The following is a 26,332-nucleotide window of genomic DNA, read 5'->3' as shown; positions in this document are numbered from 1 at the left end:
ACGGTAGGATCAGTAGTAAGAATTATCCGCTAGTCGAGGTTGTGTCCTTTTTTAATGGAGCTGTCCCTCCATTAAATAGCTCTTAATCATCTCATTAGGGTTCAGGATGTCCGGTAGGGAGGATTAAGGGGGAACTTAGATTCGTTTCACAGGTAACCAGCTATCACCCAGCTCGGTTGGCTTTTCACCTCTACTGACAAGTCATCCCACTCTTTTGCAACAGAGACGGGTTCGCTCTCTTTAACTGCTTGAAAGTAGCTCGCTTGGGTTTCGGGGGGGCAAACTTTAGTTCACTTTGCTTGGTTGTTCTCGCTAAACCATGATGCAAAAGGTACAAGGGTTGATCTTTGCTGTCTGTCGCTTTGATTGTTTCACTGCTATTTCATCTTTCCCTTACGGTACTGGGGTCTCTATCGCGTCTAAGTGTCTTTTCTATCGCCTATACTAAGACTGTAAAATGCTTTAGTTTAATTAGTTTAGTAAATTCTTTAGTTTTGGTGTACTATTTGTGTGGTTGAGCTAGAGGGGGGGCTTCAAGACGATCCGGTCTAGTAGATATCTTTCAGGTGTAAGCTGAGTGCTTTGGTGTTATAGCTACGTCTTGATATTCTAAGTACACCTTCCGGTACACTTACCTTGTTACGACTTACCTCATCTTCAGCGTATTTATGGTATTAGTTATGTGGGATGTGGCTTTTGAGGAGGGTGACGGGCGGTATGTACGTGCCCCAGGGCCGGCTTAAAGTAGGCTCTATTGTCCCACTTTACTGCTAAATCCGCCTTCCAGAAGTGGTTTCACGCTTCTTTCCGTGTGCCCTATGAATAGGGAATGTAGCCCATTTCTTCCACTCCATAGGCTATACCTTGACCTGTCTTATTAGCGGGGTGCTATTGTGTCCACTGTTGTGCTCTCATTCGAGGTGGGCTGGCGACGGCGGTATGTAGGCTGTGTTGGCAAGGGGTGGTTGGGTTAATCGGGGATTATCGATTGTAGAACAGGCTCCTCTAGGTGGGTTTGGGGCACCGCCAAGTCCTTAGAGTTTTAAGCGTTTGTGCTCGTAGTTCTCTGGCGGATACTTCGGTAAAGTAAGTATCAAGATTTAGGGCCAGGCATAGTGGGGTATCTAATCCCAGTTTGGGCCCTGGCTTTCGTGGGTTTAAATCAGTCGTTAGTTCCTAAGATCATCTTAATGGTGTGTTTAGGTGCATCTTGGGCTTATGACAGCTCAGTTGCATTTTGATCTTAGTTAGCTAGGATAGGCATTTTACCACTCTTTACGCCGTGTCAATAGGACGGTTGATTTGGGTTTCTTGTATGACCGCGGTGGCTGGCACAAGATTTACCAACCCTTGAAGTTAGGCTGTTGCTATAACTAAGTCAAGTTTGCACTCATTGCTTAATGTTAATTACTGCTGAATACCCGTGGGGGCGTGGCTTAGCGAGGCGTCTTGGGCTACTACTTGGGTGTGCCTGATACCCGCTCCTCAAGGCCTGTATGGGGGTAGGTGGTCGAGGGCGTTTACACTGGGGCGCGGATACTTGCATGTATATATTTAGCAAAAACCAACCGTAAGGTTAGGACTAAGTCTTTTGTCCGCAGGCATGTTTTATGCCATCTTGGCAACTTCAGTGCCATGCTTTGTGTTAAGCTATGTGGACGGGGGTGTGGTTAGCTGATAGTTGAGTGGTGAGTGAGAGTGAAGTATATGAAATTATTGCTTGTGTTTACTATTTTTAGTACTGGAGTTTCTCTAATAAGTTTAAGTTATTTTGTATGTGTTTGTGTGTATATATACATCGTTCCGATGATGTCATGGAAGGGATGATTAATGGAGTTTTAGAGGTAGTTTGCTGGGATTGGGCGATGAAGGTTTATGCTACATGGTGGTTAGCGAAAGTTTACTGGTTTAGTTTGTGAAGCGCAGGGGTTGCGCTTAATGATTTGTTGTTTTGTGCTATGTCCAACGAGCATTCATCCAATAGCCCCATTTAACCCGGAGGGTGGAGGTAACATTAACTGAATGTGGTCAAAGTGCATCAGTGTCAGGATGATTCCCCATATACGCCAACCGTCTCATCGAGGGACCCTTGAAATATAGGATAGGCCGTGAGGCAGGTGTGTCCAGGCTTAGATTGTGGGACCCCCGAGATCACTGGGAATAGCCACCTGTGAGGTAACCCCGGAAAAAATAAGAGGAACCAGAGGCGCCAAAAAGCTGGAACATGCCGCGATTACGCATTGAGAAGGTGAAAGTACTCACAGATGCCACTTTGAAGGGCAAGGAGGGGTGAGTGAACCCAATGGATGGCCCTGACCGAGGAACCAGAGGCGCAAAAATGTGAGGAGGGCGAGGGGTTTAGGGGGAACGTATGGGCCTGAAGCTAGTCATACCGGACATTATGTGCAACGGGTTGCTGATTTCACGTGAGGAGTACGATTAATAAATCCGTCTGATACGAACTGCATGAGATATGTGGTGGAGAGTTGTTGTTGGAGCATGTCCTGTGAGCATTCATTAAAATGGGGTCTTGTTATGCGCTTGAGTGGAGTTGTATTGGGTGTTGTGGGGTATGGTCCTAGAACATTCATGCCGGGTGGTTTGGTAGGAGTGTGTTTAAGGGTTTAATGGCCGTGTACATGTATGGGTTTAGCACCTGCTTATAAGATAGTCCGTATATAATGTATATTACTGGTACTATAGTATGTATGTATATGGGGTATATAAATTTATGCACGAATATGCATAACCAAATACCCCCGCCTCGGGGGGGGAGGGGGGGGGGGGTTAAGCATAATGGCATAGATGGGGTAGAATTATTGGGGGCTTGCGGTTAGTTCCTGTAGTTGAGAACAATGGCGGCTTTTCGAGCCGCAGGCCTCGGGTAGTGTCCGGGCAGGAATAATGACTTATTTTATGTTTTTTTTAGGGATTTGCTTTGCGGTGGGTGTTTTGGGTGTGGCGTCGAATCCTTCGCCGTATTATGGGGTTGTTGGTTTGGTGTTAGCGTCTGTGGCGGGGTGCGGGTGGTTGCTGGGCCTTGGGGTTTCGTTCGTGGCTTTAGTGCTGTTTATGGTGTATTTGGGGGGTATGCTGGTGGTGTTTGTTTATTCAGTAGCTTTAGCAGCGGAGCCTTTCCCTGGGGCTTGGGGGGATTGACGGGTGATTGGATGTGCAGTAGCGTTTGTGGCAATTGTTTTTGGGGGGTTGGTGTTTGGGGGGTTTATGGGGGCTTGGAAGTTCGGGGTTTCTACTGTGAATAATGTTGGGGTGTTTGTTGTTCGGTCGGATTTTAGTGGAGTTTCCATGTTTTATTCACATGGGGCAGGGATGTTTTTAGTGGCGGGTTGGGGGCTGTTGTTGACTTTGTTTGTTGTATTGGAGCTTGTGCGGGGGTTGTCGCGGGGTGCTATTCGGGCGGTTTAGGGGTTAGGGTCAGAGAATAGTTTATTGAAAATGCCAGCTTTGGGAGCTGGAGATAAAGGTTTGAGTCCTTTTTTTCTGAGTTTGGGGTACTCTAAGAAGTGGTAAGTCTTCAATCTTTGGTTTACAAGACCAATGTTTTTATAAACTATTAGAGTATTTAGCAGTTGAGTATTTTGTTTTCTAGGGCGCTTGCGGCGGGGAGGAGAAATAGGAGGATAGTGAAGTAGGCGATTGAAGCGAGTTGGCCGATGATGATGAATGGGTGTTCGACGGGTTGGCTTCCTACTCATGTTAGGACGAGGAGGTCGGCGACTAGTACTCAGAATAGGAGCTGGGAGAGTGGTCGGAATGTTATTGCTCGTTGTTTTGATTTGTGCAGGAATGGGATTAGGAATAGGATCAGTACGGAGGCGGCCAGTGCTAATACGCCTCCTAGTTTATTTGGGATTGAACGTAGGATGGCGTAGGCGAATAGGAAGTATCATTCTGGCTTGATGTGTGGTGGGGTTACTAGTGGGTTTGCTGGGGTGAAGTTTTCTGGGTCTCCCAGGAGGTTAACCGCTCATGCTTCTTTCTTATGAGACGTTAGTAAACCAATTACATAGCCTTGTCAAGACTAAATCACAGGTAAAAATCCTGTACATCTCATGTGGCCAACCACTCCCAACTAGGATTCCAAGACGCCTCATCACCCATCATAGAAGAACTCGTTGAATTCCACGACCACGCCCTAATCGTTGCCCTAGCTATCTGCAGCCTAGTTCTCTACCTTTTAGCCCACATACTAACAGAAAAACTCTCGTCCAATGCTGTAGACGCCCAAGAAGTAGAGCTGATCTGGACAATCCTACCTGCTATCGTCCTGGTACTCCTCGCCCTCCCATCCCTACAAATCCTCTACATAATGGACAAAATCGACGAACCAGACCTCACCCTAAAAGCCATCGGCCACCAATGATACTGAAGCTACGAATACACAGACTTCAAAGACCTATCATTCGACTCCTACATAGTGCCCACCCCAGACTTACCCAACGGCCACTTCCGACTGCTAGAAGTTGACCACCGCGTAGTTATCCCAATAGAATCCCCCATCCGCGTGATCATTACTGCAGGAGACGTACTCCACTCCTGAGCAGTCCCAACGCTCGGAGTTAAAACAGACGCAATCCCAGGCCGACTAAACCAAACTTCATTCATTACCACCCGGCCTGGGATTTTTTACGGACAATGCTCAGAAATTTGCGGGGCTAATCACAGCTACATACCCATTGTAGTAGAATCAACCCCACTCCCACATTTCGAGGCCTGATCGTCCCTTCTATCATCATCCTAATCATTAAGAAGCTATGCAACAGCACTAGCCTTTTAAGCTAGCCAAAGAGGGACTTCCCCCTCCTTAATGATATGCCACAGCTTAACCCCGCACCATGATTTTCAATCATAATTATAACCTGATTAACCCTAGCACTCCTCATCCAACCAAAACTACTAGCCTTCACCACAACCAACCCCCCATCAAATAAGACCTCCCTCACTACCAAACCCACACCATGATCCTGACCATGAACCTAAGCTTCTTTGACCAATTTTCCAGCCCCAATCTATTTGGCATCCCCTTAATCCTACTATCCCTACTCTTCCCAGCCCTACTATTCCCGTCCCCAAACAACCGATGAATCAACAACCGCCTTTCTACTATCCAAACATGACTCCTTCACCTAATCACAAAACAACTAATAGTCCCACTCAACAAAAATGGCCACAAATGAGCCATAATATTTACATCCCTAATAATCATACTTCTTACAATCAACCTTCTAGGCCTCCTTCCATATACATTCACCCCAACCACCCAACTATCTATGAACATAGCCCTAGCCTTCCCACTATGGCTCGCCACACTACTAACAGGCCTACGAAACCAACCATCAGCCTCTTTAGCCCACCTATTACCCGAAGGTACCCCTACACCCCTAATCCCCGCACTAATCCTGATCGAAACAACCAGCCTACTAATCCGCCCCCTAGCCCTCGGAGTCCGCCTTACAGCCAACCTTACAGCAGGACACTTACTCATCCAACTCATCTCTACAGCCTCCATTGCATTAATACCCACCCTTCCTGCAGTATCCATCCTAACAATAATCATCCTACTACTCCTAACCATCCTAGAAGTAGCAGTAGCCATAATCCAGGCCTACGTCTTCGTGCTCCTTCTAAGCCTATACTTACAAGAAAACATCTAATGGCACACCAAGCACACTCATACCACATAGTTGACCCAAGCCCTTGACCAATCTTCGGGGCAGCCGCCGCCCTACTCACAACCTCAGGATTAATCATGTGATTCCACTACAACTCATCCATACTACTAACCCTAGGCCTCATCTCAATACTCCTAGTAATACTCCAATGATGACGAGACATTGTACGAGAAAGCACCTTCCAAGGCCATCACACTCCCACAGTCCAAAAAGGCCTACGATACGGCATAATCCTTTTCATCACATCCGAAGCATTCTTCTTCTTAGGGTTCTTCTGAGCGTTCTTCCACTCGAGCCTGGCCCCAACCCCAGAACTAGGAGGCCAATGACCCCCAACAGGAATTAAACCACTCAACCCGATAGAAGTCCCCCTACTAAACACAGCCATCCTACTAGCCTCAGGCGTTACCGTAACGTGAGCCCATCACAGCATCACAGAAGGAAACCGAAAACATGCCATCTACGCCCTAACCCTAACGATCCTCTTGGGATTCTACTTCACAGCCCTACAAGCAATAGAATACCACGAAGCCCCATTCTCAATCGCTGATAGCGTCTACGGATCTACCTTCTTCGTTGCCACTGGATTCCACGGACTCCACGTAATCATCGGATCCTCCTTCCTGACCGTCTGCCTCTTCCGACTGATCAAGTTCCACTTTACATCAGACCACCACTTCGGATTCGAGGCAGCAGCCTGATACTGACACTTCGTAGACGTCATCTGACTATTCCTCTACATAACCATCTACTGATGAGGATCTTGCTCTTCTAGTATATTAATTACAATTGACTTCCAATCTCTAGAATCTGGTATAAACCCAGAGGAGAGCAATGAACGCACTCATGTTCATATTCGCCCTATCATCAATCCTAAGCGCCGCCCTAACCGCATTAAACTTCTGACTCGCCCAAATAAACCCCGACTCAGAGAAACTCTCACCGTACGAATGTGGATTCGACCCACTTGGATCTGCTCGATTACCATTCTCAGTCCGATTCTTCCTCAGTAGCCATCCTGTTCGTCCTATTCGACCTAGAAATCGCCCTCCTACTCCCCCTGCCATGAGCCGTCCAACTCCAATCCCCCCTAATGACCCTCACCTGAACTGTAGTGATCCTCCTTCTCCTAACACTCGGACTGGCCTACGAGTGAATTCAAGGGGGCCTAGAATGAGCAGAATAACAGAAAGTTAGTCTAACCAAAAAGATAGCTGGTTTCGACCCAGCAGATTACAGCCAACCCTGTAACTTTCTTATGTCGCCCCTACATTTAAGCTTCTACTCAGCCTTCATTTTCAGCGGACTAGGACTAGCCTTCCACCGAACCCACCTAGTATCCGCCCTACTATGCCTTGAAAGCATAATATTATCGATATTCGTAGGCCTATCAATATGATCCATCGAAAACCAAGTCTCCTCATTCACCATGGTACCAATTCTCATGCTAACCTTCTCAGCGTGTGAGGCGGGCACAGGCCTGGCCATCCTAGTAGCCTCCACCCGCACACATGGCTCTGACCATCTACACAACCTAAACCTCCTGCAATGCTAAAAATCATCCTACCCACAATCATACTTCTTCCAACAGCCCTGCTGTCTCCACCAAAATTTCTATGGACTAACACCACCTTATACAGCCTCCTAATCGCTGCCCTAAGCCTACAGTGATTAATCCCAACCTACTACCCCTACAAATTTTTATCCAACTGAACAGGAATTGACCAAATCTCATCCCCCCTCCTAGTACTATCCTGCTGACTACTCCCACTCATAATCATAGCAAGCCAAAACCACCTGCAACAAGAACCCCTACAACGCAAACGAATCTTTATCTCAACCTTAGTCGCAGTCCAGCCATTCATCCTACTAGCCTTTTCCACCACAGAACTAGCACTATTTTACATCTCATTTGAAGCAACCCTCATTCCCACCCTAATCTTAATCACCCGATGGGGGAACCAACCAGAACGCCTAAGCGCTGGCATCTACCTGCTATTCTACACGCCAGTAAGCTCTCTACCCCTGCTAATCACAATCATACACCTATACGTGAAAATTGGCACCCTGCACCTGCCAACCCTACAACTAACCCACCCAACCCTATCCACCTCATGGACAGGAATACTATCAGGTCTAGCACTGCTCATAGCATTCATAGTAAAAGCCCCACTATACGGCCTACACCTCTGACTGCCAAAAGCCCACGTAGAAGCACCCATCGCAGGCTCAATACTCCTCGCCGCCCTACTACTAAAGCTAGGAGGATACGGAATTATACGAGTCACTCTATTTATGGGCCCACTGTCCAACCTCCTGCACTACCCCTTCCTAACCCTGGCCCTATGAGGCGCCCTAATGACTAGCTCAATCTGCCTACGACAGACAGACCTAAAATCACTAATCGCTTATTCATCCGTTAGCCACATAGGCCTAGTTATCGCCGCAGGAATAATCCAAACCCACTGATCATTCTCAGGGGCAATGATCCTAATAATTTCCCATGGACTAACTTCCTCCATACTATTCTGCCTAGCCAACACAAACTATGAACGTACGCACAGCCGAATTCTACTACTCACACGAGGCCTACAACCTCTCCTACCACTCGTAGCTACCTGATGATTGCTGGCCAATCTAACAAACATAGCCTTACCCCCAACAACAAACCTCATAGCAGAGCTAACCATTATAATCACCTTATTCAACTGATCTGCCTTCACGATCATCCTAACAGGAATCGCAACCCTACTAACCGCCTCCTACACCTTATTCATACTACTAATGACCCAACGAGGCTCAATCCCCTCCCACATCACATCTATGCAAAACTCAACCACGCGAGAACACCTGCTCATAACACTCCACATTATCCCAATATTCCTCCTAATCCTCAAACCCGAACTGATCTCCGGAATCCCCTCATGCAAGTATAGTTTAAACCAAACATTAGACTGTGATTCTAAGAATAGAAGTTCAAACCTTCTTACCTGCCGAGGGGAGGGTTTAACCAACAAGAGCTGCTAACTCTTACATCTGAGCCTAAAACCTCAGCCCCCTTACTTTTAAAGGATAACAGCAATCCACTGGTCTTAGGAACCACCCATCTTGGTGCAAATCCAAGTAAAAGTAGTGAACCCCACACTACTAATCAACTCCCTCACACTACTCACGCTGACAATCCTCCTAACCCCAATCATCCTGCCATTTCTATTTAAAAACTTTAAAAACACCCCACAAGCCACCACCCGCGCTGTTAAAACCGCATTCCTAATTAGCCTAGCCCCTACAACCGCATTCATCTACTCGGGAGTAGAATCTGTCACCTGCCACTGGGAGTGAAAATTCATTATAAACTTTAAAATCCCCCTGAGCCTAAAAATAGACCAATACTCAATAACATTTCTTCCAATCGCCCTATTTGTAACATGATCAATCCTACAATTCGCCATATGATACATGGCCTCAGAGCCATACGTAACAAAATTTTTCACCTACCTACTGACATTCCTAGTCGCCATACTCCTCCTAACAACCGCAAACAACATATTCCTCCTATTCGTAGGCTGGGAAGGAGTACGAATCATGTCCTTCCTTCTCATCGGCTGATGACAAGGCCGAGCAGATGCCAACACCGCCGCCCTACGAGCCGTAATCTACAACCGAATCGGAGACATCGGACTGATCCTGAGCATAGCATGACTAGCTTCAACATTCAACACCTGAGAGATCCAACAAGCCGTACACCCCCACCAAACCCCAATCCTCCCCCTCATAGGATTAATCCTCGCAGCCGCAGGAAAATCCGCCCAATTTGGACTCCACCCATGACTGCCCGCAGCAATAGAAGGCCCCACCCCAGTATCAGCCCTACTGCACTCCAGTACCATAGTAGTAGCCGGAATCTTCCTGCTCATCCGCATGCACCCCCTGCTAGCCACCAACCAGACAGCCCTAACTGCCTGCCTATGCCTAGGTGCTCTATCAACCCTATTCGCTGCCACATGCGCCCTAACCCAAAATGACATCAAAAAAATCATTGCTTTCTCAACATCCAGCCAACTAGGACTAATAATAGTCACTATCGGACTAAACCTCCCACAACTAGCCTTCCTACACATCTCAACCCATGCCTTCTTTAAAGCCATACTATTCCTATGCTCAGGGTCTATCATCCACAACCTAAACGGAGAACAAGATATCCGAAAGATAGGAGGCCTACAGAAAATACTCCCAGTCACTACTTCCTGCCTAACCATCGGAAACCTGGCGCTGATAGGAACCCCATTCCTAGCCGGATTCTACTCAAAAGACCTCATCATCGAAAGCTTAAACACATCATACCTAAATACTTGAGCCCTACTCCTAACCCTTATAGCCACAGCATTCACCGCAACCTACAGCATCCGCATAACCATCCTAGTCCAAGCTGGACAAACCCGAATCCCCCCAATAGTATCAATAAACGAAAACAACCCACTAATCACCGCCCCCCTAACCCGACTCGCCCTAGGCAGCATTACAGCAGGAATAATCATTACCTCTTTCATCACACCAACCAAAACCCCCCCAATAACCATACCCCTTATCACCAAAACCGCTGCCATCCTCATAACAATCCTAGGAATCATCCTAGGCCCCTCATGTACAGGGCCACACCCCTCTAACGGCGCAAGCTTACATAGAAACATTATTAACAGACCTAGACAGATACAAAAACCCCTACAAGACCACGTATTAACTAACCCTGTTAACCCGACTCAGGAGCGCCTATAAGAGCGATTAAAATCTGTGAAAGGAACTCGGCAAATTAATAAGGCCCGACTGTTTACCAAAAACATAGCCTTCAGCAAATTAAACAAGTATTGAAGGTGATGCCTGCCCGGTGACTTAGGTTTAACGGCCGCGGTATCCTAACCGTGCAAAGATAGCGCAATCAATTGTCCCATAAATCGAGACTTGTATGAATGGCTAAACGAGGTCTTAACTGTCTCTCACAGATAATCAGTGAAATTGATCTCCCCGTGCAAAAGCGGGGATGTGAACATAAGACGAGAAGACCCTGTGGAACTTAAAAATCAACGACCACCGCGAATCCTCAATCAACCCCACTGGGGCCACTACCATCGCAGAGCCTGGTCGATATTTTTCGGTTGGGGCGACCTTGGAGGAGAACAAATCCTCCAAAAACAAGACCATACCTCTTTACCTAGAGCTACCCCTCAAAGTGCTAACAGTGACCAGACCCAATATAATTGATTAATGGACCAAGCTACCCCAGGGATAACAGCGCAATCCCCCTCAAGAGCCCATATCGACAGGGGGGTTTACGACCTCAATGTTGGATCAGGACATCCTAATGGTGCAGCCGCTATTAAGGGTTCGTTTGTTCAACGATTAACAGTCCTACGTGATCTGAGTTCAGACCGGAGCAATCCAGGTCGGTTTCTATCTATGACACACTCTCCCCAGTACGAAAGGACCGGGAAAGTGGGGCCAATACCACAAGCACGCCCCCCCCCCTCTAAGCAGTGAAACCAACTAAACCGTGAAGAGGGCCTTCCCCCACCACTTTCAATCCTAGAAAAGGACCAGCTAGAGTGGCAGAGCCCGGCAAGTGCAGAAGGCTTAAGCCCTTTCCCCAGAGGTTCAAATCCTCTCCCTAGCTTCACCCATGATTCAAATAACAACACTAAGCTGCCTCGTTATATCCCTCCTATACATCATCCCAATCCTGATTGCCGTAGCCTTCCTAACCCTAGTAGAACGGAAAATCCTAAGCTACATACAATCCCGCAAAGGCCCTAACGTTGTCGGGCCTTTTGGCCTACTTCAACCATTTGCGGACGGACTGAAACTATTTACCAAAGAGCCCATCCGACCCTCTACCTCTTCCCCACTTCTATTCATTCTGATACCAATACTAGCCCTTGTCCTAGCCCTCACCACTTGAGCACCACTACCACTCCCATTTCCCCTAGCAGATCTAAACCTCGGAGTTCTCTTCCTAATAGCCATGTCAAGCCTAGCCGTCTACTCAGTCCTATGATCAGGCTGAGCCTCGAACTCAAAATACGCACTAATCGGAGCCCTACGGGCAGTAGCACAGACCATTTCATATGAAGTGACACTGGCCATAATCCTGCTATCAATAATCATACTAAGCGGAAGCTACACACTCAGCTCCTTTGCCATCGCACAGGAGCCTCTATACTTCATTTTCTCCTCATGACCCCTAGCAATAATATGATACGTATCCACCCTAGCAGAGACAAACCGAGCTCCTTTTGACCTCACAGAGGGTGAATCTGAGCTAGTCTCAGGGTTTAACGTTGAATACGCCGCAGGACCCTTCGCCTTATTCTTCCTAGCTGAATATGCGAACATTATGCTAATAAATACACTTACAGCCATCATATTCCTAAACCCAAGCGCCCTAGGGCCACCCACAGAACTATTCCCCGTCATCCTAGCCACAAAAGTCCTCCTACTATCTTCTGGTTTCTTATGGGTCCGAGCTTCATACCCACGATTCCGATATGACCAACTAATGCACCTACTATGAAAAAACTTCCTACCCCTCACACTAGCTCTGTGCCTCTGACACATCAGCATACCTATCTGCTATGCAGGCCTACCTCCTTACATAAGGAAATGTGCCTGAACTACAAAGGGTCACTATGATAAAGTGAACATAGAGGTATAACAGCCCTCTCATTTCCTGTTGACCTTAGAAAAGTAGGAATTGAACCCACACAAGAGAAATCAAAATTCTCCATACTTCCCTTATATTATTTTCTAGTAGAGTCAGCTAATCAAGCTATCGGGCCCATACCCCGAAAATGATGGTTTAACCCCCTCCTCTACTAATGAACCCTTACGCGACCCCAATCATAACCTTCAGCCTCATCTTGGGCACCACAATCACAATTTCCAGCAACCACTGAGTTCTGGCCTGGACAGGACTGGAGATCAACGCACTAGCCATCATTCCCCTAATTGCCAAATCCCACCACCCACGAGCAGTAGAAGCCGCAACGAAATACTTCCTAACCCAAGCAGCTGCTTCCGCCCTGGTCCTATTCTCTAGCATAACTAATGCCTGAGTCACCGGCCAATGAGACATCACACAAATAAACCACCCAACCTCCTGTCTACTACTGACAGCAGCAATCGCTATTAAACTGGGCCTAGTGCCATTTCACTTCTGATTCCCAGAAGTACTACAAGGATCGCCACTAATAACAGCCCTGCTACTCTCGACCCTCATAAAATTCCCCCCAATAACCCTGCTCCTACTAACATCCAAATCCCTCGACCCAGCTCTACTCACCGCCATGGCCCTAGCCTCAACAGCACTAGGAGGCTGAATAGGACTGAACCAAACACAAACACGCAAAATCCTAGCCTTCTCGTCCATCTCCCACTTAGGCTGAATCGCCATCATCCTAGTTTACAGCCCCAAATTGGCCTTACTTACCTTCTACCTATACACAATCATAACATCAGCCGTATTCCTAGCCCTTAACAAAATCAAAGCCCTTAACCTATCCATGATCACAACCTCATGAACAAAAACCCCAGTGCTAAACGCCACCCTAATACTAGTACTTTTATCCCTAGCAGGCCTCCCCCCATTAACAGGCTTTATACCAAAGTGACTTATCATCCAAGAACTAACTAAACAGGAAATAACACCAGCAGCCATGGCAATTGCCATGCTATCACTGCTCAGCCTCTTCTTCTACCTACGCCTCGCATACCACTCAACAATTACCCTTCCCCCCAACTCCTCTAACCACATAAAACAATGATACACTAGCAAAGCCCCAAGCACACCTACTGCGGTCCTTGCCTCACTATCAATCCTCTTACTTCCCCTGTCCCCAATAATACATGCCATTGTCTAGAAACTTAGGATAACACCCCAAACCGAAGGCCTTCAAAGCCTTAAATAAGAGTTAAACCCTCTTAGTTTCTGCACATTAAGACTTACAGAATATTAACCTGTATCTTCTGAATGCAAGTCAGACGCTTTAATTAAGCTAAAGCCTCCCTAGACAGATGGGCTTCGATCCCACAAAACTCTAGTTAACAGCTAAATGCCTAAACCAATTGGCTTCTGCCTACAAAGACCCTGACGCACCCTAGTGCGCATCGATGAGCTTGCAACTCAACATGAATTTCACTACAGAGCCGATAAGAAGAGGAATTAAACCTCTGTAAAAAGGACTACAGCCTAACGCTTCAACACTCAGCCATCTTACCCGTCACCTTCATCAACCGATGACTATTTTCCACTAACCATAAGGATATTGGCACCCTGTACCTCATCTTCGGGGCATGAGCAGGAATAGTCGGCACCGCACTCAGCCTATTAATCCGCGCAGAACTAGGACAACCAGGAACTCTCCTAGGCGACGACCAAATTTACAATGTAATCGTTACCGCTCACGCCTTTGTAATAAGCTTCTTTATAGTCATACCCATCATGATCGGAGGATTCGGCAACTGATTAGTCCCCCTCATAATCGGTGCCCCCGACATAGCATTCCCGCGAATAAACAACATAAGCTTTTGACTCCTCCCCCCATCATTCCTCCTCCTACTAGCCTCATCCACTGTAGAAGCTGGCGCCGGCACAGGCTGAACTGTCTACCCTCCCCTAGCAGGTAACCTTGCCCACGCCGGAGCTTCAGTAGACCTGGCTATCTTCTCACTCCACTTAGCCGGTATCTCCTCCATCCTTGGGGCCATCAACTTTATCACCACAGCCATCAACATAAAACCCCCCGCACTCTCACAATACCAAACCCCACTATTTGTCTGATCCGTACTAATTACCGCCATCCTACTCCTTCTATCACTCCCCGTACTCGCCGCCGGTATTACAATATTACTAACTGATCGAAACCTAAACACCACATTCTTCGACCCCGCTGGAGGAGGAGACCCAATCCTGTACCAACACCTATTCTGATTCTTCGGACACCCAGAAGTCTATATTCTGATCCTACCGGGGTTCGGAATCATCTCACACGTAGTCACGTACTACTCAGGCAAAAAGGAGCCCTTCGGCTACATGGGAATAGTCTGAGCCATACTATCCATCGGCTTCCTAGGATTCATCGTCTGAGCTCACCACATGTTTACAGTAGGAATAGACGTTGATACCCGAGCCTACTTTACATCAGCCACTATAATCATTGCCATCCCTACCGGAATCAAAGTATTTAGCTGACTAGCCACCCTGCACGGAGGAACAATCAAATGAGACCCCCCCAATACTATGAGCTCTAGGATTTATCTTCCTATTTACCATCGGAGGATTAACAGGAATCGTTCTTGCAAACTCTTCCCTAGACATCGCCCTGCACGACACGTACTACGTAGTTGCCCACTTCCACTACGTCCTATCCATAGGCGCCGTCTTTGCCATTCTAGCAGGATTTACTCACTGATTCCCACTACTCACTGGGTTTACCCTACACCAAACATGAGCAAAAGCCCACTTCGGGGTAATATTTACAGGAGTAAACCTAACGTTCTTCCCCCAGCACTTCCTAGGCCTAGCAGGAATACCCCGACGATACTCGGACTATCCCGACGCCTACACACTATGAAACACCATTTCCTCCATCGGCTCCCTAATCTCAATAGTAGCCGTAATCATACTAATATTCATCATCTGAGAAGCCTTTTCGGCCAAACGAAAAGTCCTACAACCAGAACTAACTACCACAAACGTTGAATGAATCCACGGCTGCCCTCCCCCATACCATACTTTCGAGGAACCGGCCTTCGTCCAAGTACAAGAAAGGAAGGAATCGAACCCTCACATGCTGGTTTCAAGCCAACTGCATTAACCGCTCATGCTTCTTTCTTATGAGACGTTAGTAAACCAATTACATAGCCTTGTCAAGACTAAATCACAGGTAAAAATCCTGTACATCTCATGTGGCCAACCACTCCCAACTAGGATTCCAAGACGCCTCATCACCCATCATAGAAGAACTCGTTGAATTCCACGACCACGCCCTAATCGTTGCCCTAGCTATCTGCAGCCTAGTTCTCTACCTTTTAGCCCACATACTAACAGAAAAACTCTCGTCCAATGCTGTAGACGCCCAAGAAGTAGAGCTGATCTGGACAATCCTACCTGCTATCGTCCTGGTACTCCTCGCCCTCCCATCCCTACAAATCCTCTACATAATGGACAAAATCGACGAACCAGACCTCACCCTAAAAGCCATCGGCCACCAATGATACTGAAGCTACGAATACACAGACTTCAAAGACCTATCATTCGACTCCTACATAGTGCCCACCCCAGACTTACCCAACGGCCACTTCCGACTGCTAGAAGTTGACCACCGCGTAGTTATCCCAATAGAATCCCCCATCCGCGTGATCATTACTGCAGGAGACGTACTCCACTCCTGAGCAGTCCCAACGCTCGGAGTTAAAACAGACGCAATCCCAGGCCGACTAAACCAAACTTCATTCATTACCACCCGGCCTGGGATTTTTTACGGACAATGCTCAGAAATTTGCGGGGCTAATCACAGCTACATACCCATTGTAGTAGAATCAACCCCACTCCCACATTTCGAGGCCTGATCGTCCCTTCTATCATCATCCTAATCATTAAGAAGCTATGCAACAGCACTAGCCTTTTAAGCTAGCCAAAGAGGGACTTCCCCCTCCTTAATGATATGCCACAGCTTAACCCCGCACCATGATTTTCAATCATAATTATAACCTGATTAACCCTAGCACTCCTCATCCAACCAAAACTACTAGCCTTCACCACAACCAACCCCCCATCAAATAAGACCTCCCTCACTACCAAACCCACACCATGATCCTGACCATGAACCTAAGCTTCTTTGACCAATTTTCCAGCCCCAATCTATTCGGCATCCCCTTAATCCTACTATCCCTACTCTTCCCAGCCCTACTATTCCCGTCCCCAAACAACCGATGAATCAACAACCGCCTTTCTACTATCCAAACATGACTCCTTCACCTAATCACAAAACAACTAATAGTCCCACTCAACAAAAATGGCCACAAATGAGCCATAATATTTACATCCCTAATAATCATACTTCTTACAATCAACCTTCTAGGCCTCCTTCCATATACATTCACCCCAACCACCCAACTATCTATGAACATAGCCCTAGCCTTCCCACTATGGCTCGCCACACTACTAACAGGCCTACGAAACCAACCATCAGCCTCTTTAGCCCACCTATTACCCGAAGGTACCCCTACACCCCTAATCCCCGCACTAATCCTGATCGAAACAACCAGCCTACTAATCCGCCCCCTAGCCCTCGGAGTCCGCCTTACAGCCAACCTTACAGCAGGACACTTACTCATCCAACTCATCTCTACAGCTTCCATTGCATTAATACCCACCCTTCCTGCAGTATCCATCCTAACAATAATCATCCTACTACTCCTAACCATCCTAGAAGTAGCAGTAGCCATAATCCAGGCCTACGTCTTCGTGCTCCTTCTAAGCCTATACTTACAAGAAAACATCTAATGGCACACCAAGCACACTCATACCACATAGTTGACCCAAGCCCTTGACCAATCTTCGGGGCAGCCGCCGCCCTACTCACAACCTCAGGATTAATCATGTGATTCCACTACAACTCATCCATACTACTAACCCTAGGCCTCATCTCAATACTCCTAGTAATACTCCAATGATGACGAGACATTGTACGAGAAAGCACCTTCCAAGGCCATCACACTCCCACAGTCCAAAAAGGCCTACGATACGGCATAATCCTTTTCATCACATCCGAAGCATTCTTCTTCTTAGGGTTCTTCTGAGCGTTCTTCCACTCGAGCCTGGCCCCAACCCCAGAACTAGGAGGCCAATGACCCCCAACAGGAATTAAACCACTCAACCCGATAGAAGTCCCCCTACTAAACACAGCCATCCTACTAGCCTCAGGCGTTACCGTAACGTGAGCCCATCACAGCATCACAGAAGGAAACCGAAAACACGCCATCCACGCCCTAACCCTAACGATCCTCCTGGGATTCTACTTCACAGCCCTACAAGCAATAGAATACCACGAAGCCCCATTCTCAATCGCCGATAGCGTCTACGGATCTACCTTCTTCGTTGCCACTGGATTCCACGGACTCCACGTAATCATCGGATCCTCCTTCCTGACCGTCTGCCTCTTCCGACTGATCAAGTTCCACTTTACATCAGACCACCACTTCGGATTCGAGGCAGCAGCCTGATACTGACACTTCGTAGACGTCATCTGACTATTCCTCTACATAACCATCTACTGATGAGGATCTTGCTCTTCTAGTATATTAATTACAATTGACTTCCAATCTCTAGAATCTGGTATAAACCCAGAGGAGAGCAATGAACGCACTCATGTTCATATTCGCCCTATCATCAATCCTAAGCGCCGCCCTAACCGCATTAAACTTCTGACTCGCCCAAATAAACCCCGACTCAGAGAAACTCTCACCGTACGAATGTGGATTCGACCCACTTGGATCTGCTCGATTACCATTCTCAGTCCGATTCTTCCTCAGTAGCCATCCTGTTCGTCCTATTCGACCTAGAAATCGCCCTCCTACTCCCCCTGCCATGAGCCGTCCAACTCCAATCCCCCCTAATGACCCTCACCTGAACTGTAGTGATCCTCCTTCTCCTAACACTCGGACTGGCCTACGAGTGAATTCAAGGGGGCCTAGAATGAGCAGAATAACAGAAAGTTAGTCTAACCAAAAAGATAGCTGGTTTCGACCCAGCAGATTACAGCCAACCCTGTAACTTTCTTATGTCGCCCCTACATTTAAGCTTCTACTCAGCCTTCATTTTCAGCGGACTAGGACTAGCCTTCCACCGAACCCACCTAGTATCCGCCCTACTATGCCTTGAAAGCATAATATTATCGATATTCGTAGGCCTATCAATATGATCCATCGAAAACCAAGTCTCCTCATTCACCATGGTACCAATTCTCATGCTAACCTTCTCAGCGTGTGAGGCGGGCACAGGCCTGGCCATCCTAGTAGCCTCCACCCGCACACATGGCTCTGACCATCTACACAACCTAAACCTCCTGCAATGCTAAAAATCATCCTACCCACAATCATACTTCTTCCAACAGCCCTGCTGTCTCCACCAAAATTTCTATGGACTAACACCACCTTATACAGCCTCCTAATCGCTGCCCTAAGCCTACAGTGATTAATCCCAACCTACTACCCCTACAAATTTTTATCCAACTGAACAGGAATTGACCAAATCTCATCCCCCCTCCTAGTACTATCCTGCTGACTACTCCCACTCATAATCATAGCAAGCCAAAACCACCTGCAACAAGAACCCCTACAACGCAAACGAATCTTTATCTCAACCTTAGTCGCAGTCCAGCCATTCATCCTACTAGCCTTTTCCACCACAGAACTAGCACTATTTTACATCTCATTTGAAGCAACCCTCATTCCCACCCTAATCTTAATCACCCGATGGGGGAACCAACCAGAACGCCTAAGCGCTGGCATCTACCTGCTATTCTACACGCCAGTAAGCTCTCTACCCCTGCTAATCACAATCATACACCTATACGTGAAAATTGGCACCCTGCACCTGCCAACCCTACAACTAACCCACCCAACCCTATCCACCTCATGGACAGGAATACTATCAGGTCTAGCACTGCTCATAGCATTCATAGTAAAAGCCCCACTATACGGCCTACACCTCTGACTGCCAAAAGCCCACGTAGAAGCACCCATCGCAGGCTCAATACTCCTCGCCGCCCTACTACTAAAGCTAGGAGGATACGGAATTATACGAGTCACTCTATTTATGGGCCCACTGTCCAACCTCCTGCACTACCCCTTCCTAACCCTGGCCCTATGAGGCGCCCTAATGACTAGCTCAATCTGCCTACGACAGACAGACCTAAAATCACTAATCGCTTATTCATCCGTTAGCCACATAGGCCTAGTTATCGCCGCAGGAATAATCCAAACCCACTGATCATTCTCAGGGGCAATGATCCTAATAATTTCCCATGGACTAACTTCCTCCATACTATTCTGCCTAGCCAACACAAACTATGAACGTACGCACAGCCGAATTCTACTACTCACACGAGGCCTACAACCTCTCCTACCACTCATAGCTACCTGATGATTGCTGGCCAATCTAACAAACATAGCCTTACCCCCAACAACAAACCTCATAGCAGAGCTAACCATTATAATCACCTTATTCAACTGATCTGCCTTCACGATCATCCTAACAGGAATCGCAACCCTACTAACCGCCTCCTACACCTTATTCATACTACTAATGACCCAACGAGGCTCAATCCCCTCCCACATCACATCTATGCAAAACTCAACCACGCGAGAACACCTGCTCATAACACTCCACATTATCCCAATATTCCTCCTAATCCTCAAACCCGAACTGATCTCCGGAATCCCCTCATGCAAGTATAGTTTAAACCAAACATTAGACTGTGATTCTAAGAATAGAAGTTCAAACCTTCTTACCTGCCGAGGGGAGGGTTTAACCAACAAGAGCTGCTAACTCTTACATCTGAGCCTAAAACCTCAGCCCCCTTACTTTTAAAGGATAACAGCAATCCACTGGTCTTAGGAACCACCCATCTTGGTGCAAATCCAAGTAAAAGTAGTGAACCCCACACTACTAATCAACTCCCTCACACTACTCACGCTGACAATCCTCCTAACCCCAATCATCCTGCCATTTCTATTTAAAAACTTTAAAAACACCCCACAAGCCACCACCCGCGCTGTTAAAACCGCATTCCTAATTAGCCTAGCCCCTACAACCGCATTCATCTACTCGGGAATAGAATCTGTCACCTGCCACTGGGAGTGAAAATTCATTATAAACTTTAAAATCCCCCTGAGCCTAAAAATAGACCAATACTCAATAACATTTCTTCCAATCGCCCTATTTGTAACATGATCAATCCTACAATTCGCCATATGATACATGGCCTCAGAGCCATACGTAACAAAATTTTTCACCTACCTACTGACATTCCTAGTCGCCATACTCCTCCTAACAACCGCAAACAACATATTCCTCCTATTCGTAGGCTGGGAAGGAGTACGAATCATGTCCTTCCTTCTCATCGGCTGATGACAAGGCCGAGCAGATGCCAACACCGCCGCCCTACGAGCCGTAATCTACAACCGAATCGGAGACGTCGGACTGACCCTGAGCATAGCATGACTAGCTTCAACATTCAACACCTGAGAGATCCAACAAGCCGTACACCCCCACCAAACCCCAATCCTCCCCCTCATAGGATTAATCCTCGCAGCCGCAGGAAAATCCGCCCATTTGGACTCCACCCATGACTGCCCGCAGCAATAGAAGGCCCCACCCCAGTATCAGCCCTACTGCACTCCAGTACCATAGTAGTAGCCGGAATCTTCCTGCTCATCCGCATGCACCCCCTGCTAGCCACCAACCAGACAGCCCTAACTGCCTGCCTATGCCTAGGTGCTCTATCAACCCTATTCGCTGCCACATGCGCCCTAACCCAAAATGACATCAAAAAAATCATTGCTTTCTCAACATCCAGCCAACTAGGACTAATAATAGTCACTATCGGACTAAACCTCCCACAACTAGCCTTCCTACACATCTCAACCCATGCCTTCTTTAAAGCCATACTATTCCTATGCTCAGGGTCTATCATCCACAACCTAAACGGAGAACAAGATATCCGAAAGATAGGAGGCCTACAGAAAATACTCCCAGTCACTACTTCCTGCCTAACCATCGGAAACCTGGCGCTGATAGGAACCCCATTCCTAGCCGGATTCTACTCAAAAGACCTCATCATCGAAAGCTTAAACACATCATACCTAAATACTTGAGCCCTACTCCTAACCCTTATAGCCACAGCATTCACCGCAACCTACAGCATCCGCATAACCATCCTAGTCCAAGCTGGACAAACCCGAATCCCCCCAATAGTATCAATAAACGAAAACAACCCACTAATCACCGCCCCCCTAACCCGACTCGCCCTAGGCAGCATTACAGCAGGAATAATCATTACCTCTTTCATCACACCAACCAAAACCCCCCCAATAACCATACCCCTTATCACCAAAACTGCTGCCATCCTCATAACAATCCTAGGAATCATCCTAGCCCTAGAACTATCGAACATAACACACACCCTCACTCACCCCAAACCAAACCCCCTCATAAACTTCTCCTCTGCATTAGGGTACTTCAACCCCCTAGTACACCGATTCTTCTCCAAAAACCTACTAGAAAAGGGACAAAACATTGCCCTACACTTGATCGACCTCTCCTGACTCAAAAAAATAGGGCCAGAGGGCCTTGCTGAACTACAAGTAGCCGCAAGCAAAGCCGCAACCTCAATACACACAGGGCTAATTAAGGCCTACCTAGGATCCTTCGCCCTCTCCATCCTGGTAATAATCCTAATAACACACAGACTCACTAATGGCCCCTAACATCCGCAAATCCCATCCCCTACTAAAAATAATCAACAACTCCCTAATCGACCTACCCGCCCCCTCCAACATCTCTGCCTGATGAAACTTCGGCTCCCTTCTAGCCATCTGCTTAGCCACACAAATCCTAACAGGCCTGCTACTAGCCATACACTACACCGCAGACACTTCACTCGCCTTCTCCTCAGTAGCTCACACATGCCGAGACGTCCAGTACGGATGGCTCATCCGCAACCTCCACGCCAACGGTGCTTCGCTCTTCTTTATCTGCATCTACTTACACATCGGACGAGGCCTCTACTACGGCTCCTACCTATACAAAGAAACCTGAAACACAGGAGTAATCCTCCTACTCACCCTAATAGCAACTGCCTTCGTAGGGTATGTCCTACCATGAGGACAAATGTCATTCTGAGGGGCCACCGTAATCACCAACCTATTCTCAGCCATCCCGTACATTGGGCAAACTCTAGTAGAATGAGCCTGAGGAGGATTCTCAGTAGACAATCCAACCTTAACCCGATTCTTCGCCATCCACTTCCTACTGCCCTTCCTAATTGCAGGAATCACCCTAGTCCACCTAACCTTCCTACACGAATCAGGCTCAAATAACCCACTAGGAATCGTATCAGACTGCGACAAAATCCCATTCCACCCATACTTCTCCATTAAAGACAGCTTAGGGCTTACCCTAATAATCACCCCTCTAATAGCACTAGCCCTATTTTCACCGAACCTCCTGGTTCTTGGAATCCTAGTTGGGAGTGGTTGGCCACATGAGATGTACAGGATTTTTACCTGTGATTTAGTCTTGACAAGGCTATGTAATTGGTTTACTAACGTCTCATAAGAAAGAAGCATGAGCGGTTAATGCAGTTGGCTTGAAACCCATCCCCAGTGGTGCCAGTGCACTCTCTGAACTCACTGAAGTGCATCCCCAGTGGTGCCAGTGCACTCTCTGCACTCACTGCACTGCATCCCCAGTGGTGCCAGTGCGCTCTCTGGAGTCACAGCACTGCATCCCCAGTGGTGCCAGTGCACTCGCTGGACTCACTGCACTGCATCACCAGTGGTGCCAGTGTACTCTCTGGACTCACTGCACTGCATCCCCAGTGGTGCCAGTGCACTCTCTGGACTCACTGCACTACATCCCCAGTGGTGCCATTGCACTCTCTGGACTCACTGTACTGCATCATCGTTGGTGCCAGTGCACTCTCTGGACTCACTACACTGCATCCCCAGTGGTGCCAGTGCACTCTCTGGACTCACTGCACTGCAGACCCAGTGGTGCCAGTGCACTCACTGGACTCACTGTACTGCATCACCAGTGCTGCCAGTGCACTCTCTGGACTCACTGCACTGCATCCCCAGTGGTTCCAGTGCATTCACTGGACTCACTGTACTGCATCACCAGTGGTGCCAGTGCACTCTCTGGACTCACTGCACTGCATCCCCAGTGGTGCCAGTGAGCTCTCTGGACTCACTGCACTGCATCCCCAGTGGTGCCAGTGTACTAACAGGATTCACTGCACTGCATCCCCAGTGGTGCTAGTGCACTCTCTGGACTCACTGCAGTGCATCCCCAGTGGTGCCAGTGCACTCTCTGGACTCACTGCACTGCATCCCCAGTGGAGCCAGTGAAGTCTTTGGACTCACTGCACTGCATCCCCAGTGGTGCCAGTGCACTCTGTGGAGTCACTGAAGTGCATCCCCAGTGGTGCCAGTGCACTCTCTGGACTCACTGCACTGCATGTCCAGTGGTGCCAGTTCACTCTCTGAAGTCACTGTACTGCATCCCCACTGGTGCCAGTGCACTATGTGGACTCACTGTACTGCATCCCCAGTGGTGACAGTGCACTCTCTGGACTAACTGCAGTGCATCCCCAGTGGTGCCAGTGCACTCTCTGGACTCACTGCACTGCATCCCCAGTGCTGCCAGTGCACTCTCTGGACTCACTGTACTGCATCCCCAGTGGTGCCAGTGCACTCTCTGGACTCACTGCAGTGCATCCCCAGTGGTGCCAGTGCACTCTCTGGACTCACTGCAGTGCATCCCCAGTGGCGCCAGTGCACTCTCTGGACTCACTGCACTGCAACCCCAGTGGTGCCAGTGCACTCTCTGCACTCACTGCACTGCATTCCCAGTGGTGCCAGTGAAGTCTCTGGACTCACTGCACTGCATCCCCAGTGGTGCCAGTGCACTCTCTGGACTCACTGCACTGCATCCCCACTGCTGCCAGTGCACTCTCTGGACTCACTGCCGTGCATCCCCAGTGGTGCCAGTGCACTCTCTGGACTCACTGCAGGGCGTCCCCAGTGGTGCCAGTGCACTGTCTGGACTCACTGCAGTGCATCCCCAGTGGTGCCAGTGCACTCTCTGGACTCACTGTACTGCACCCCCAGTGGTGCCAGTGCACTCACTGGACTGACTGCACTGCATCCCCAGTGGTGCCAGTGCACTCTCTGGACTCACTGCACTGCATCCCCACTGGTGCCAGTGTACTCTCTGGACTCACTGCACTGCATCCCCAGTGGTGCCAGTGCACTCACTGGACTCACTGCACTGCATCCCCAGTGGTGCCACTGCACTCTCTGGACTCACTGCAGTGCATCCCCAGTGGTGCCAGTGCACTCTCTGGACTCACTGCACTGCATCCCCACTGGTGCCAGTGTACTCTCTGGACTCACTGCACTGCATCCCCAGTGGTGCCAGTGCACTCTCTGGACTCACTGCACTGCATCCCCAGTGGTCCCAGTGCACTCTCTGGACTCACTGCACTGCATCCCCAGTGGTGCCAGTGCAATCTCTGGACTCACTGTAGTGCATCCCCAGTGGTGCCAGTGCACTCTCTGGACTCACTGCAGTGCATCCCCAGTGGTGCCAGTGCACTCTCTGGACTCACTGTACTGCATCCCCAGTGGTGCCAGTGCACTCTCTGGACTCACTGCAGTGCATTCCCAGTGGTGCCAGTGCACTCTTTGGACTCACTGCACTGCAGCCCCATTGGTGCCAGTGCACTCTCTGGACTCACTGCACTGCATCACAGGTGGTGCCAGTGCACTCTCTGGACTCACTGCACTGCATCCCCAGTGGTGCCAGTGCACTCTCTGCACTCACTTCTCTGCATTCCCAGTGGTGCCAGTGAAGTCTCTGGACTCACTGCACTGCATCCCCAGTGGTGCCAGTGCAATCTCTGGACTCACTGCAGTGCATCATCAGTGGTGCCAGTGCACTCTCTGGACTCACTGCACTGCATCCCCAGTGGTGCCAGTGCACTCTCTGGACTCACTGCAGTGCATCCCCAGTGGTGCCAGTGCACTCTCTGGACTCACTGCACTGCATCCCCAGTGGTGCAAGTGCACTCTCTCGAGTCACTGCACTACATCCCCAGTGGTGCCAGTGCACTCACTGGACTCACTGTACTGCATCATCTGTGGTGCCAGTGCACTCTCTGGACTCACTGCAATGCATCCCCAGTGGTGCCAGTGCACTCTCTGGACTCACTGCAGTGCATCCCCCGTGGTGCCAGTGCACTCTCTGGACTCACTGCACTGTATCCCCAGTGGTGCCAGTGCACTCACTGGATTCACTGCAGTGCATCCCCAGTGGTGCCAGTGCACTCTCTGGACACACTGCACTGCATCCCCAGTGGTGCCAGTGCACTCTGTGGACTCACTGCACTGCATCCCCAGTGGTGACAGTGCACTCTCTGGACTCACTGCAGTGCATCCCCAGTGGTGACAGTGCACTCTCTGGACTCAATGCAGTGCATCCCCAGTGGTGCCAGTGCACTCTCTGGACTCACTGCACTGCATCCCCAGTGGTGCCAGTGCAGTCTCTGGAGTAACTGCAGTGCATCCCCACTGGTGCCAAAGCACTCTCTGGACTCCCGGCACCGCATTCCCAGTGGTGCCAGTGCACTCTCTGGACTCACTGCACTGCATCCCCAGTGGTGCCAGTGCACTCTCTGGAGTCACAGCACTGCATCCCCAGTGGTGCCGGTGCACTCTCTGGACTCACTGCACTGCATCCCCAGTGGTGCCACTGCACTCTCTGGACTCACTGAAGTGCATTCTCAGTGGTGCCAGTGCACTCC

The 26,332-nt window shown here is 48.7% G+C and overlaps 1 long non-coding RNA gene across 1 annotated transcript in view; it reads left to right on the top strand.

The window, feature by feature from the left end:
- The first annotated feature begins 2,828 nt into the window (after positions 1–2,828).
- Positions 2,829–26,332, top strand: part of LOC310882732 — a 39,671-nt gene continuing 16,167 nt past the window's right edge. The window contains exon 1 of the long non-coding RNA XR_014573118.1: positions 2,829–3,979. This is a non-coding gene — a long non-coding RNA (uncharacterized lncRNA). The remainder of the gene's footprint in view (positions 3,980–26,332) is intronic.

The sequence above is a fragment of the Anser anser genome (assembly GCF_964211835.1).
Source record: "Anser anser genome assembly, chromosome: 16".
In the NCBI taxonomy this organism is placed as follows: domain Eukaryota; kingdom Metazoa; phylum Chordata; class Aves; order Anseriformes; family Anatidae; genus Anser; species Anser anser.
This window is presented reverse-complemented; position numbering and strand designations above follow the sequence as displayed.